The sequence below is a fragment of the Bidens hawaiensis genome, unplaced genomic scaffold, assembly GCF_021521415.1.
Source record: "Bidens hawaiensis isolate Kalapana, Puna unplaced genomic scaffold, B.hawaiensis_p1.1 tig00003219_1, whole genome shotgun sequence".
Lineage (NCBI taxonomy): Eukaryota > Viridiplantae > Streptophyta > Magnoliopsida > Asterales > Asteraceae > Bidens > Bidens hawaiensis.
In genome coordinates, this window is record NW_027491175.1 from 428,076 (window position 1) to 444,958 (window position 16,883).

The following is a 16,883-nucleotide window of genomic DNA, read 5'->3' on the forward strand; positions in this document are numbered from 1 at the left end:
AACGACTGGCATCTCTGCTGTATCTAAAGTCGTTTAACTGACGATTTCTAAACCCAGCCATAAGCGTTTGTGTGGTGCCGGCACGACCGCTGCCTTGTTCCTCAGAATTGTTATTACTCATCCGTCGAGGTATCGAATACGATCTCTATTATGTTTCTTCTATGTTTAATCTTCGCCAATAACTCGGTGATCGTTGATTTATTTCCCGCGACATTATTTAATTAGAAGTTATTATTAAAAGGTAGTATACAAAGAAGTGCTCATGCACAACCAGTTCGTAAATATATATCTACTATTTAGAGTCAACGTTATATCCATTATGTAACTGATATGAATTTTTTTATTTATAACCAGCAATCAAACTTAGAAGTTATAAGTATGAATTATTAAGTAAAAGAGTTTGGTTGGTTTTTATAATAATTTGAGTAAAGTTAGTTTTCTTCCTTTATAATAAGTAGGTAAATATTTAGTGATTCGTAACTTATTTGAAACTTAAAGGTTCTTGGATAATTACGGATCTTATGACAGTGAGTTTTTAACAGTAAATTATGAATTTTAATTGGTATGTGAAGTGGGCAAAAATCAACGAATTAACCGGCTGATGCAAATTAAGTTGGTGTCACTAAATAAAAACGTAAATAAACCGTAGGTTCTCATAATTCTTGAAGACTAGCCAACTTGTTTACTTTTGCTTGATATTAAGGTACGGATTCTGTTTCTTGTTACTTTGTAGTACGGTTTCTGTTTTTGTTACTCTTAGTATTAATTATAGTCCGTTACTTTGTTATACGGTTTCTGGTTTCTTTCACTTATAGTATAAATTATATTCCGTTACTTTGTCAACGGTTTCTGTTTTCGTTTACTCGATATAAATTCTAGTCTGTTACTTTGTAGTACGGATTTTTGTCACGTGTCAGTTATATTCTGAGTTTAGTTAGTTTAGTGTCATGTTTTTAGTTTTAGTACTCTGTTACCCTAGCATTTTCTGACTTTCGTTGGGGCGTCAACGACATGGCACTTGTCGTGACAGTGCGTAATTAAAGTTCACGACGTCTCTAACTAGTAATTGTGAAGTATTAGGGCCACTTAGGGGCGTATGGATCGATCCTAGTTCTGTTCTGATTTCTGACTTCTGATTTCTGATTTCTGGGGGATGGAACAACACGTGTACGCCACACGTGCCATCTCATTGATGCATAGATTACACAACTGTGTACCCCTCTGTTCTGATTTCTGTGTACCACTCAGTTTCTGTTTCTGGCTCTGGGTGTTTCCGTTTACACGACTTATTATTATTATTATTATTATTATTATTATTATTATTATTATTATTATTATTATTATTATTATTATTATTATTATTATTATTATTATTATTATTATTATATCACAAGTCGTTAAGTTTAGTATATGTATATGCTTCTGTTATAGTTCTGATATGTTTTAATATGGTTATATATATACCTCTGATTATGTTTTGATCGTATATCGGATTTTGGTAAGCGTCTGTTTATGATTTGGTGATGGTTCCGAGTTTATATTCGAATCAGTTTTTGGTGTCAACTTAGTTCAGTTTCAGTTCACTATGTATATTTGCTTTTTCGTAAGTTCGTCTTTACATTTACTATTGTTCTATCCGTTACTGGGCAATTTTTGGCTCAGCCGTGTTTTCTTTGTCTGTGTTTTCTTATTGGCTCACAGGTAATCCGGGAAATCAGGGAAATTAGTGATGAGAGAGGCTAATGAAGTTCAAGCTTTTTAAAAGTTAATTCATTTTGGTTTAATAATATGACATAGGTTGCGTTGATTTTTGTTGTATTTTGAAGTGTATCGTTGATTTGATATCTGTAATAGTGACACGTCAGCCCGTTCCACGTTGGGGTGTTATAGTTATGGTATCAGAGCTAAGGCTCTTTCCTGTAGAAAACTTAAACCTTAAAATCAGAATTGTGAGATAATGGGTGGACATTGGGTTAGGACTTCACATTTCTTATCAATCTTCTGGCTCATCGTTTTGTGATTTCCAATCTATTTGTTGAGTCTTTTCTATTATTATCCAAAGGCACCTCTCCTTTTTATGGCTTTCACTAGCATTATTTGTTAAGCTTTTCTATCATTGTTCCGAACGCCCTATGAATGAAGACATCAAGATAATGACTACTGAAGACAAATGTTCGACACAGTTGTTTGGATCACAACCTTAACTTACCAGTCTACATTCGGTTCCAAATTTGCTGCCACGTATGCGTCTAGACGTTCGCAAAATCCATTTATCTTCATTTGAATGTATGTGACGTTTGCTGTTAATAAGAACTTTTAATATTTTTACATCGTTTCTTAATTAGCCTGCCATCACACAATTTTTTTTTTCATAAACTCAACGAGGTCTTTAAGATGCATAATGGAAAGACGGTTAGGACATGTTCGTAAGGTAAATTGACGATTATGGTCACGAACGTAATCGTGAATTTACAGGTACGTATGTGTGCTACTAAAATACTATTGTGTAAATTAATGCTCCCCTGATACTTCGATATGACCTCGTCATATGATTTTCACTTCGTCGTGCAAATGTTGTGTCTTTTGTTTATTTATTTAATTAGTTGTATATGAGTTAAGAAATTTATTTTAACATAATATGTCGGTCCCCTCGATTTCAGCTGGATCTTAATTAATCATGTCATAACTCACACAGATTAGTGCGTTGACAAGAGAGTTAATGACGGGTTGCTATATTTAGAAAGATATCCGTTTGTTAAAGGCGGAATCAATAACAAAAATACGGTTGCAAAGAATAATAAAAGGTAGAAAGCACACTCAGGATTCACTCAAAAGATTTCCATTTATATAACATTCATCATACAAAGTGGATAATCGATTTAGGGTTTTCTATGAATCATAGGACAGCCGTCACTTTCAAGAAATATTCTTTCTTATCCGAAAAGTGTAAAGGCTTATCTCTCTCTCTCTCTCTCTGCCCGTCCCTTGGCGGCGTGCCCTAAACAATCTATTTATAGGCCTGCCAACCTAGGACAGCTGTCATTCCTTCTAGAAACCCTAAATACAATCATACATACTCAAATTACATATTCAAAATAAACTAAGTGTAAAACAAGTCTTCCGGGTAGGCTTTGCATCAGTCTTGTCTTTCCGAGTATGCTCAGCCATCCTTCGTAACTTGGTAACATAGAAGTGTACTCGGGTTCACTTTCCGGGTAGACTTTAATTAAAGAGTATTTCACCAAGTAAAATACTCACCGAGTAGACTTCAGTCTTCTTGACTTTGCCAGACTTTGCCCGACAACTTCTTACGAGCAACCTTGTTCTTCAATGATCCATTTCAGCTCTTTGCTATAAAATAACTTATTAGCAAAGTGTACTCGGGAGTACTGTTCCTTGCTTGAGCTGAACCTTGCCCGATATTACTTAGAGATATTCCTTTAGATCATTAAGCATACTTGGACCATACTTATTAATGAATACCTTGCCCGGTCTTCCAATTTCTTGGCTTCTTGGACTTGGATAACCAAACCTTACTCGGAAGAGTAATATACTTGGCTTTGAAGAACAGACTTGCTTGATAAAGTGAACCTTGCCTGGATTTACATAAACTAGTGTACCTTACTCGGAAATGCACTAATTTGCAAACCCTGATCGGATATCCACTTAAGAAGACTACTTGAAGTAAACCTTGCCCGGTAGGCAAAATATCGTACTCGGCCAAATAAAAGCTTGCTCGGATGTCTAAGGTGTGCCCGGATCCATTACTTGGCGAATTCAGAGGAGGTTGAGAAGATTCCAATCTTCCATGTACTTCATTTAGGTCAAATCTTTGACTCAACAATCTCCCCCTTAGGTCAATTTCTTGACCCAACAATCTCCCCCTAGATTGGAACACCTCAGCTGACCCAAAACATTTCTATGGTTACTTACACTCACAAAAATACACATTAAATCAAAAATCAAAATTACATATTCAAATAACATAAACAAAATTACATAATCAGAAAGTTGTCATAAGACATTACAAAACAAAGCCTATTCTATTAATCTTATCTTCTTCTTGCATCATGAACGGCTTGTCTTCTGTTGATTAGCTCTGAAGCAGCTTTCATCTTGAAGATATCAAGGGCTTGGTAATGAATGTGACTTTCTGGTAAAGCCAAGTCCCTTATATCCATGAGATCTTCACTGTGCAGATATGTCAAATCTTCATCTTCCTTGATGATCCCCAATATCTTTCCATCTGAGTTTCTCAGTAAGAAGTGATCGGCATTCTCTTTGTATTCAATCTCAGCAATTATGCCATTCTTCTGTACTGTGTAGTTGAGGCGTCTCATCCTTCTTCTCATACTTATGCAAGCATTCATGTTGGATAATGGATTCTGATCTCGGAAATTCATTTGATAGTCTCTCTAAGCTATGTCCATTCTTCTGAACTTTGAAATCCTTCTTGATTTGTGAGACTGAATCAATCTCCATCTCCTCTTTTCTTTTAAGAATTGGAATCCTTTATCAGCTTCTTCGTGCAGGTACTTTGATAGATCATTCATTTGTCTACCTGCAGTTCTGTTCCTGTTTCTGTAGTCATCAAATGGAGTGTGGCCATCCTTCTCAACTGTTCTTCATTAAACTCACGGAAGTCACTTCTAACCACAATCTCTCTTAATAATCTGCTCTCCATAATCACCTTGAGGGTATCAGTGACAGAATCATAGTACAGTTCTCTTGGTAGATCCACATTTGATTGTGGTCTTGTTCTTTATTGTGCTGAACTGCTTGATTCACCTCTTCCTCCATGACCTCTTCCATCTCTTGGAAATCTTCTGTGAATTGGAGGTCTAAAAGGAATGGACTTCTTAGGCTTTTGAGGTCCCAAGTTGAAGACTTTTACATAAACAGCTTCAACTATCTCAGTAGGAATGTTAGCTAATTCAACAATATCATGTCCTGCTGCTTTAAGTTCTCTTAACATCTTTACCATTCCAGGAGTTCTTGCCAATCCAGCAGGTACAAACCTACCATCAGCGTAGTATCTTGGGTTCTCTCCTTCTCTTAGTGTTTTTTCCCACTCAGCCTTTTGAAGGTAGAAAAGAGTCTTTAAATCCTCTTTCTCCAAGACATTGAAGTCTGCTTTAGTCATTCCTCTTTTATTTATCATAATGTTTCTCAGGATGCTTATCATTTCTTCATTTTCCCAAGGCAGAAATGGTTCATCTTCAGGCTCAGGTTTTACATCTTCTTAAGTAATAGGGATTTCAACATATTTGACTTGTTCTTTTTCTTTCTCCCTTATAGTCTGAATTCTCCTTTTCTTAGCTGGGGGTTCATCAGTTGCTTCAGCCTGCTTAGAGCTCTCAGCTTGGACCCTTTTTGATTTTTCTTTTCTTTTCAGCCTGTTATATTGGTCCACCACTGATTCTCTGGATAAATTTTCTACAATTTCAGTCTTCATTCCCCTTTCCAATAAATAACCACACATGCCTCCAAACTTTTTCTTCAATTCCTCAATCTTTTCAAGTTCTTCATTTTCTCTTACAACTTTCTTAATCACTTCTTCTCTTCACTGTTATAGAGATCTTGGAGTTGATCAAAAGTGAAATGAGACAAATCTTTTTCAGAGTAGTTGTTCCTTCTTAGATAATCTCTGTATTTCTTGGCATCTCTACTCTTTTGTTCCATAAGCCTTTTGGCTTCCAACATACTCAGCTCAATGTTTGCCCTATGCACATCAGTCATTTCCACCTGTGGGGACACAACATTGGTAGCAGCTCCAACTTTCCTTTCATCATTCTCAGGATTATCATTATTATCATCATCAGAATTTTCAGAATCATCCTCACCTTCAGATAGATCATTTATTGCATCAATCTGTGGTTCATCAGAAGGTGGGTTCTCAGTAATTGGTACATTTGGCACTCCTTGCACATGTTCATCTGGCCTTAGAGTCTGCAAAGGAATTGCCTAATAGGACTTGCTTCATCATCAGGTGTTTCAACAAAATAGTTATTCTTATCATCCCACTTCCCCTTCTTAGCATCTTTTTCATTTTCAGTCTGCTCATAAGTCCTTTTTCTCCTCATATAGGTTTTGGCAAACCTGTTGACTTTTTCAGTAAATTCTTCATGGAGTTTTGAAAGTCTTTCTCTCTTCTTGTTAAGTGTTTCATGAGGCTTAGGCATATTTACCCTTTCTGACCAGCTGTCAGTGGGATTCTTCTTCAGATCTTCCTTTACTTGCTCTGCCCATTTCTTGGCAGCCATTGAAGCAATGGACTCACCAATCTCTTCTTCAATCATGACATCAGTATTCAAGTTGGCTGGTTCAGCAGTTTCATTTGTTTGACATTGGGGTTGAAACATGCTAACCGCCATAGCTAAGGAATTATCAACTTCCTCAGCTCTATTCATCTTAATCGACTCCTCTATCACCTCTTGATCAGTCACATCATCAAGTATTTCTTTTGCTATATTGGCTTCATTGATCAAGATCTCCTGCTCTGCCATTTCTTCATGAGTTAAGGATTGGGCTATTTTCTCCCTTTCCATTGACTCTTTGATAATTCTTTCTTGTTCTTTTAAGGCAGCAGCAACAACATCATCTCTGAATAAAACATCCTTTTCAGGATATGCCTTAAGAGGCTCTTCTTCTGTAACTTTGGCCTTTCCCTTTTCCATCCTCTTCTTTAAGTCTTCTTCACTATCAGGAGGAAAGTCATCAATTTCCTTTTCAAGAGCTTCCAGTTCTGAATCATGCTCTCCCCTCTTGGAACTTTCTTCTTGGTCAGTTTCTAGTTCAGTGTATATAAGTTCCTCAGTAGCAGCATTTTTATCAATGAATTCTTCAATTTGTGGATCAGTGACATCAGTAAGTACATCAGTAGCTAAGGAATTAGTATCTTCCTCAGTTCTCCTTTCCTCACTGCTCTCCTCTCCATCTCCATACACATTCATAATCATATTCAGTGCATTCACATTCTCACTTTCTACACCTGAGACAGTTGGCATAGATTCATTCTCCCCCTGTTTTGGGGCAGCTGAGGTCTTCTCAACCTCCTGCTCCAGAGCTTGAATTTTCAAGTTTGCCTGCACCAACTTTTCTAACAGGATCACATTCTCCTGTGTTACTTCCTCATTCCTTCTTCTCAACTCAGCATTTTCTTTCATTAGGGTCAGAAGGTCAGTTTCAGTGTGTGGTGATGTAGGTGGTGTTGTGAAGAATTGTTCATAATCAGGTTGTTCTATGGTGTGAGTTTGGAAGGTAGATGGTTGTGGTGATTGTATATGAGGTGGACTAGAAATAATTGGTTCAATTTGAATTGGGCTATTTGTTGGTGGTGTTTGTGGGGTTGGTGATGTGTGGGTTGATGTTTCAGGTTAGCTAAAGGTTAAGGTTTGAGGTGGTGTGTGAGTAATTTGATGTGGTGGAGTTTGTGGTGGTGACTGTGGTGGTGTAGGAATATGTTGTTCAATCATAGCTATCCCAGCTCCTCTTTCATCTCCATCATCTCCATCATTTTCATCATCAAAACTTCCATCATCATTACTCTCATCATCATCTCCTCCTTCCTCCTCTAAGCTTAACTCAGGCACATGCATTACAGCCAAGTCATGGTCTAGAAGCCATGGCAGAATCTCAAATGGTACATCAGTATTGAATCGGCTGGCCACCCCCGGATTCTTAATTCTTTTGTAAGTGTCAGGGTTTTGGAGTAGGTGGGTGATACCAATGGTTGGTAGATCTTGCAATTCTCTGTTGAATATTATCAGTAAGAACCTTGGATACTGCAAAAATCTATCCTTCTCAGCCTTGTTCAATTTTGATACCAGACCATTAAAGATCATTTTTGAAAAATTAAACGGCAGATCATACATAATCCCTACAGTGGCATTTGCTAGATCATGACTCATCAAAGTCCATGATCCTTTTCTAGGAGCAAACCCCTGTATCACATGATGAATGAGGAATATGTACATCATTGGAAACATCCCCTTTTGAAACTGTCCATCATGCACAGTTCCCTGATAACCCATTGTTTCTTCAAATATTCTCATCAGGTGTGCAGTTTTGAAGTCTATATGGTTATGATCATCATCATTTAACCTCAAACATCTTCTAATCATCCCTTCTGTCACATGTATTTCCTGACCAGCAACAAATGCTTCAATTCTTTTCCCATTGATGTCTTCTACAAGTTCTGCTGTTCTCCAGAAATCAAGTGAGAATAACCTTCGTATAGTACAAAGTGTGCCCGGAAAAGAAATTCTAGCAGACAGTGTACTCGGAAAGTTAAGTCTTGAAATTACCAAGTATATTGAGGGAACAAAAGTGTACCCGAAATATAAAGTGTGTCCGGAAAACAAAGTTTGCCTGAAAACACTTGTAATTTCAAAGAAATCATAAACACACATATCACAGAGCATGCTCGGAATGAAATTAAAACACATAAACAATTAAGTGTGATATAGTCTAAAATTTCATATAGCTTGCCCGAAAATCCTATGTTAGCACTAAGCTAGCTAGGATAAACACATTCAATCATCAGGTATGCCCTTACCCGAGGGATTTCAACATGTCAAACCATACCCGAAAAATGACAAACTTAAATAGTAATATCTAAGCGTGCCAGGAAAGATTAACAAACCTTTCCTAACAACATGTTCACACAAATTACAAAGATTACTCGGTGTACTAACTTAAGTTCAGAAAGTTTGCTTGGAATAACAATCAGCATATAACATTCATAGCTTGCCTAAAACAAGAATTTCTTGTTAAAAGCTAGCTATAACAACATATAATCATCTCAAGAATTCAAGCTTGCTCGGGAAATGAGTACAACAGTGTACTATACCCAGAAAGTGTAAACACTTCAAAGCATGCCCGAAAATCATAAAGTTAGTCAAAAATGACTAAGCTTACTCGAAAAGTTTGAAAAATATCAAACCTTACCCGAAACAACATATTCACACATAATCAACTGTTTTGTACTCGGAAAGGTTGTAAATCATTAAACCTTACCCAAAAATACATATTCAAACAGTTTGTGCCCGGGAAGGTTATAAGGCATCAAACCTTACCCGAACTTACATATTCAACCTATTTTAGGCAAAAATGCAACACTTTTTGACTTAAACCACTTTGTCAAAATATATTTTTCTTTTCGGATCATAGTTTAAGAGCAAATGGTGCATTTAGAGATCAAATTTCAGTTATATTTCTCTTCAAAACAGTTTCTTCCATTTTCTGAAAAGATCTCACGAATGGGATCATATTGACTAAGTAGCTATCTCAATACTTCACTCTCAGCTTATTATGACAACATAGATAGGTTAACAGCAGGTATAAACTTAGCATGAATTTCATCTCTTTGGTGATATGATTTAGGTTCATTTAAAGCATAATGCATTAATGGTCAACACTTATTTGGCTTTCCCCATATCACCCCAATTTGACTCCAACCTCCTGTATTTGGTCAAAAATAGTTTTTGTATGACAGAACTTATTGTATTTTTGTATTTTTTTAGATTCAAACATATATAGAGGTTGAACGTTGGACATACTGTTAGCAACATGCCTTTCATTCAAGATGAGACAGAATTTGCCAACATCTTTGTAGTTCTTGTTGTAACCCTCTTGTTTGATATATTTAAAACACTTACCAACTTTTGGTTGATTTATTCATTCTTCCCCTTGTTTTGATATTTTCTCAAATTTTCTTAAAGTATGTTCCTTGTAATATTTAAAGATGTTTCATTTTTGGTTTACCAAATAACAACAGGCTCGTGTATGACTGGGTAATCACTTTTCTGCCTATCATTCGGAGATATTTATCTTGAGACATGCAAAGACAACTATGTATCTCCACATAAAGATTAGCATATTCATTATGTTTATATCACCTTAGATTTTACATCATCATGGGAAAGCAACCATACATGTTAATGACTATTCTAAGGTCTTTTTAGCCTATTAATTCCATATGATCAGCTAAGTAGTCAATGTACTATCATTTCCCAAATTAACAGTTCAATATTCAATCACCCCAATATCTCTTCATTGTCAGGTAAATGGCTATCCTTTTTGACCAAATGTGGTCAACAGGACCAAACATACATGTGAATATATGTCCTTTCAAAGTCAGAGCTATTGACATAGTTTTAAGTGAAGGAATTAGAAACAAGTCATAATTGCCCAAATGCATTCAGTTTTCAGGTCAATGGCTATCCTTTGAATCTATAGAGATTTAAGGACCAAACATACACAAGTGCATGTCCTTCCAACTGGGCAAATGACATAGTTTTCAGCAAAAACAACTTCATGAGACTTCTCTTTAAAAATCCTTCTTTTAAGCTTCTTTAAAGCTTGAACTGAATAGTTTTATCATATCTCAACACCATTAATCAACTTGCTCATGTTTTGACCAAAATAAAGTATTTATGCAAAATTCATTATAAAATTCATTGAATCACTTAATTTTGACATAAAACACATTTTGACATAAACAGTTGCATCACATAATCAAATCTTAATCATTCTTAACATCATCAAGAAAACAGACTGTACTAACATTCAATGTCTATCCTATCTTAACAACATCAGAAGATCAGATAAAGAACATATTCAAGTAACCATAAACATGTGATTACTCATGACATCAGACAAGCATTCAATTTCACCCAAAAAGATCAAACTACTTATCATAACATCAGATCAGTTAACTTGATAGTTAATATTGTCATCAATTTCAAACAAATTGCACAGATATTTACTTAAGCACCTATCAGTTAAATTCAAACCAGTGACATATTCAAAACATATTCAATCATTATTCAGTTGAAACATATTCAAAACATATTCAATCAACATTGAGTTAAAACATATTCAAAACATATTCAATCAACATTCAGTTGAAACATATTCAAAACATATTCAATCAACATTCATAAGGTGTAACCTCTGTCAAAATAATCAGTTAGCACAGAGAGACACACAACCAGGCACACATCCTTAATCAGATTTCATCAGAGTTGATCATTCCCAGGGCTTTCAGAAAAAAGTTGAACCTGGTTCTATCAAGTGGTTTGGTGAATAGGTCAGCCAAATTGTCACTTGTATCAACCCTTTGCATTTCAATCAAACCTTTTTCACTACAGTCTCTGATGAAATGATGTCTGATTTTAATGTGCTTAGTTTTGGAATGTTGAACTGGATTTTTAACAGTAAAATATGCAGCATTATTGTCAATAAGAATAGGGGTGTTCAAGAAATTCAAACCATAGTCCAGCATCTGATTTTGAATCCATAGAACTTGTGCACAGCAGGCAGATGCAGCAACATATTCAGCTTCTGCAGTAGAGATTGAAACTGTAGTCTGCTTTTTACATTGCCATGACACTAGCCTTTCACCCAAAAATTGACATCCTCCTGAGGTTGACTTTCTGCTCATGTTGCAGCCATCATAATCACTGTCTGTATATGCAATCAGATCAAAAGCTTGGTTCTTTGGATACCAAATCCCTATGTCTGGTCTTCCCTTCAAATATCTGAATATTCTTTTAACAACATTCATGTGGGAGACTTTTGGACTTGATTGGAATCTTGCACACACACATACAGCAAACATGATATCTGGTCTTGTTGAAGTCAGATACATCAGAGATCCAATTTTGGCTCTATATTCATGTTCATCTATAGGCTCCCCCTTTTCATCTGCAATCATCTTTTCTTTGGTGTCCATTGGAGTTGAAGCAGTCTTGTACTCTTGACAGTTGAACTTGTTCAAGATGTCTTGCACATATCTGCTTTCATTCACATATTTGCTTTGATGGATGAAAATCCCCTCAGCCTTCTGTTGAACTTGCAATCCTAGAAAGAAGTTCATTTCTCCCATAGAACTCATGCTGTATTTGGACTTCATTACCCCTTCAAACTCCATACACATTTGTTCATTTGTAGAACCAAAGATGATGTCATCCACATACACTTGTACCAGAAGCAAGTGTGATCCCTTTCTTTTGTAGAAGAGTGTCTTGTCAATGGCTCCTCTTTTGTGACATTCGTGACAAAACGAGGTATACTATATTCACTACGTAGCAAGTAAACGATAAATCGGTTAATTCGTAGTGCTTAAACGAGTAACCGACCGATACTAATTATGACCCGTATACATACTGAGGGGTCATATACGAGTTATATATATGTTATAAAGGCTAACATATTGATATTTAGGCCCCAGTACGTTTAAAACTCTTTAAACGAAAAAGGTTTCGTTTATCGATACGCTATAAGCTTAAACGCAATCGTTAATATCAAAACGAGCATTGTAGCATCCGTTAAGCCGAAAAAGATTTATAAAACACTTATATGACATGTTCTAAGCAATGCGTGAAAATATTTGAGAATTTTACAACGAGTCAGTACGTTTTTCATATTTTACAAAACTAGGCTGAAAAACACTCATTTTCGCGCTGGTTTTCGCACTCGAACTAGTTTTCTTGCGAAAAACCGAACCCGAACTAAATTTTGGACCGACTTTTACGCGTGGCACGAAAACCGAGGCACAATTGGGCCAAAAAGAGACCCAATGGGCCCTTATATCCTTGCGGCCACAAAAGGGGACAGCCCACCCCCTTCTAGCATCTTTTATATATAAAAATAATAAGAAGATATTTTTAAAGAAAAATTTCCAGAAATCAGCAGACCTATTCTTCTTCATCAAGTTTCATCAAAAACCTAAGGTAATTAGTGATTTTTCCTTGATTTTAACCATGATTAACATAGTTTAACCATGAAAAATTAATCCTTGATTAGTTTTAAACATGTTTAACCATCCAAAAACCCTAAAAATCAAGTAAAACCATGTTTTGATGTTAAACATGTTTACAAACCAGGAACATATACATTTTTGGTCAAAAACGCGGATTAGAACATGAATACAACGTTTTTACGGTTTGAACCCAAAACCGAAACCCTAATTATCAAGGCTGTCACATGGATGATTTATGCTTGGTTTGATGTTATATGATATGTAGATACACTTAGTTTGCAACCCGAGACCCAGAGAGTCGTTTAAGCTAGCAAAACTCATCGAAAACCGACAAGGTAAACACGTAACACTCGTTTAGGGGCTGTTTAGTATTAGGTTGTGACGTGCTTGTTTTTAGCTTGTGAAAATTTGCTGGGACATTAGGGATCATATAAATGAGTCCCTGGTCAAATTTGGTAATTTTTCGATAAACGGAGAATATTTGGTGAATTTATTTCCGTTTATGAGCGTTTATTTGGGAAAAACAGCTAAACATATTGAAAAATTATGAAACTTGGTTTTGGAGTTTAATATATGATGGTAAGATCACTGGTAAAGTTTGGGGATCATTGGAAATGCCTAAGTATGGTTTGTTCAATTATGGTTTAATCGAATTTTAACAGCCGAAAAACGCACAAAAAGGCATTTTGTCAAAAGAGTTAGGTTCTGGAGATTTTGCAGGGGCTATTTAATAACATTGAGGCCATTTGTAAAAATTATTGGATTTTTCGTAGGTCGTTTGATATAAATGGCCATTTATTACACGATTATAACCTATTAAATGAATTTTTATAAGTAAATAATTAATCATAAAATTTCTGAAAATATTTTTATAAAATTCTCCATGTCTTAATGTATTTTTAGAAAAATTTACATAATTTAAATATAATTACATATTTAGTTATGATTAATCAAAGATTTAAATTATAATTGTTGAAACCGGCAGTTTTGTGTTTAACGGACTGACTGGTATGTCAAAATGTCAAAAGTGGTCAAATATCATATTTTTGAATGATATTGATAAAAACAAACTTTTTACGAGAATTCCTGACAATTCGGGTGGATTGTACGCGTTTTGTATAATCAAACCCGTGTGAAAACGGAAACGAACCCTGCGATCAAACCAGATACCGAAACCTTAAAATTCTTTAATAAATTAAATCATTTTATCAATCAATATATTTACTTAAGTTTATGTGATCTTACCTAATCCCGAAACGCATAAACAATCAACTTGGCTAGGCTTGGGAAACGATGAAACTGAGCCAAATCCAGTTTTAATCTTTTCATCGTATACAACGTCACAATCTAAGACTATGGTCATGTTCTGGGCCTAACAGCTATACCCAGATTATCTATACAGCCCGATTTGGTTTAAACACTGTACTAGTATTAACAGTACGATACCAGTTATAGGATTCAAGCTATAATCGAGACATTCTAGTTACCGATACGTACCACCAGCTTGAATAACATTAAGGTGAGTTTCATGACCCCACTCTTTAAACTATTTTACGAACTTTTGGGGTGGAAAGCATGTTTATACACGTTATTTATCTAAACACGGATCAGGATATAAAATATCTGAACATTTATATATGAAAAGTCCCTACAAACATAATGACTGAATACGTGCTAATGAAAGATGATTATTATCGTTGATTGATATATTGAGTGGAGATAATACGAATTGCAAAACATAATGAAATTACACGTGACAGCATGTTTATACAAACACGTTATGTAATGTTAAACATAACTAATTTGGGAGACAACGTGGTCTGTAATGGCCATGGGGATAACATTGTCTGTGATGATTATGGGGCTGTTGTGGGCAGAAGGGGGGCCACAATAGTAATAAACTAAAGTTGAGTATGGCCTATGAGCCAAGTTCTGCTGCAACTTACTAAACTAAAGTTGAGTATGGCCTATGAGCCAAGTTCTACTGCAACTTATAAACTAAAGTTGAGTATGGCCTATGAGCCAAGTTCTGCTGCAACTTATAAACTAAAGTTGAGTATGGCCTATGAGCCAAGTTCTGCTGCAACTTACTAAACTAAAGTTGAGTATGGCCTATGAGCCAAGTTCTGCTGCAACTTATAAACTAAAGTTGAGTATTGCCTATGAGCCAAGTTCTGCTGCAACTTAATAAACGAACTAACTTGATTATGACATGAATGTTAAGAAAATAATGTGATTATGCGTATTGTGGGCGGATGGGGAGCCACAGTATTTGGTGATACGTGATAAATACTATATGTGTATATGTGTCTATATACATGCTATGTGATTAGCGTAGGAAGTACTATGTGTAGAATATACTACTTATTTGCGTGTACACTATATAATGTTTGAGTTCACATGGAATCATTGTGGGTGGAAGGGGGGCCACAGTGGTTGAGTTTATGTGGAACCGTTGTGGGAGAAAGGGGGTCCACAGTGGTTGGTTAAACACGGAAATTGGAGACAGGTAGTACGAACAAACAATCACGATTTTACCGAAATTTCGAATTTATATTATAAACTTACATGTGTGCATATGCACACACAAGGATATGGTTGTACACAATTATACAACCGTAAATACATATTTTTACATACGCGCGTACATACAAACTATGACTGTATGGTGCGCAGAACTGATTTCGTTAAAACTTATGAAACTCACCAACTATTCGTAGTTGACCTGTTTTAACATGCTTTTCAGGTAATCAGATATGAGAAGTAATTTTCTGTGCGTTACGTGTCTGATTGGTGATTGATGTCGTGGGCATTTGAGTTAGAAGTAAGGTGATTGAAGAACAGGTTAAATTGTATCACCTAGTTTGTAAACGATGTTAGAACGATGTAATAAATTGTAAATTAGTTAGTAATGTTTCTTTATGAACAATGTATTTGATACCAGATGTATCTGTTGCATTCCCGTATTACGCTTCCGCAACTACCTAGTCGGGGTGTGACACTTTTACAAGAGAAAATGTATTAGGATATATTTTTTTTTTTGTAAAAGAAGAAGCAACAAAATTACGGTTTTGGTTATGGGCCTTAATGGACCTCATAGTCCAATACGGGATTTTAGCCCAATGACCAAAGCCCAAACTTAGAAGCCCAAGATAGCTAGGAGCTGAAGTTGGAGCCATATGGAAGCCCAAATAAAGTGGAAGAGTCACAACATAAGGTGGACACTTGAAGCATATGGATGCGGGATCAAGTAGGAGTTCACCGACACATGCCTTGTGTCATTCTCGTCCCTTAGGAGAGACCTTTTGGCACACTTGTTTCGGTCAACAAGTGTTGTTATTCTAGGTGGTTATGGTTATGGACTTGTGTTGTATTTTACGCTTGTGTGGTTGATTTGTATTTATTGTTTTATCATATTTCGATGTTAACAATTAAAATCGACAACTAGCATAAAAGTGATTCCTTTGAAATTATTAAGTGATAAAATTGGTTTTATTAACTATTAATGACTTCATAATAAAATGAATTTTATTAAAAGGAAATTGAAAATTGGTTTTCAAAGGTACCATACATTTGAATGCATGCAAATGGAAGGTACATTAAAATTGTTTTCCAGTCTAGAATTTTGAAAACTAAAATCCCTTTTAAAACAAGTTGAACACCATCCTTTTATACGACACTTAAGTCACTTTTAGACTCGATGTGGGTAAGGGTCACCTAACCACATTTAAGAAAACTCGTGATATTAAGGTGGTTTTACAATACTTTTGGGATGAGGGTCACCTAACCACTTGTATGTGTAAACTCACACGTGTGTGTAAGTAGGACGACTTGATTTGGAAACAATGTGAATAGGGTCATCGACACATGGCGTTCAAATGTGTTGATGGGATTAAACGTGCCAACTAAACATATGATGTTTAACCGATCCCATAAAACTAGAAGTTGCAAAGGGTTGCAATTGTCAAACATTGACTACCTTGTTAATTTGAATATTAGGATAAAGGTCACCTAACTACTAGTTGAATGAAACATTGGGTTCTAGATTTTAATCAATAATTGTCTTGGAGACATTAAAGGGTATTAAAGATTAAAATTTATTGATATCAAAAATACT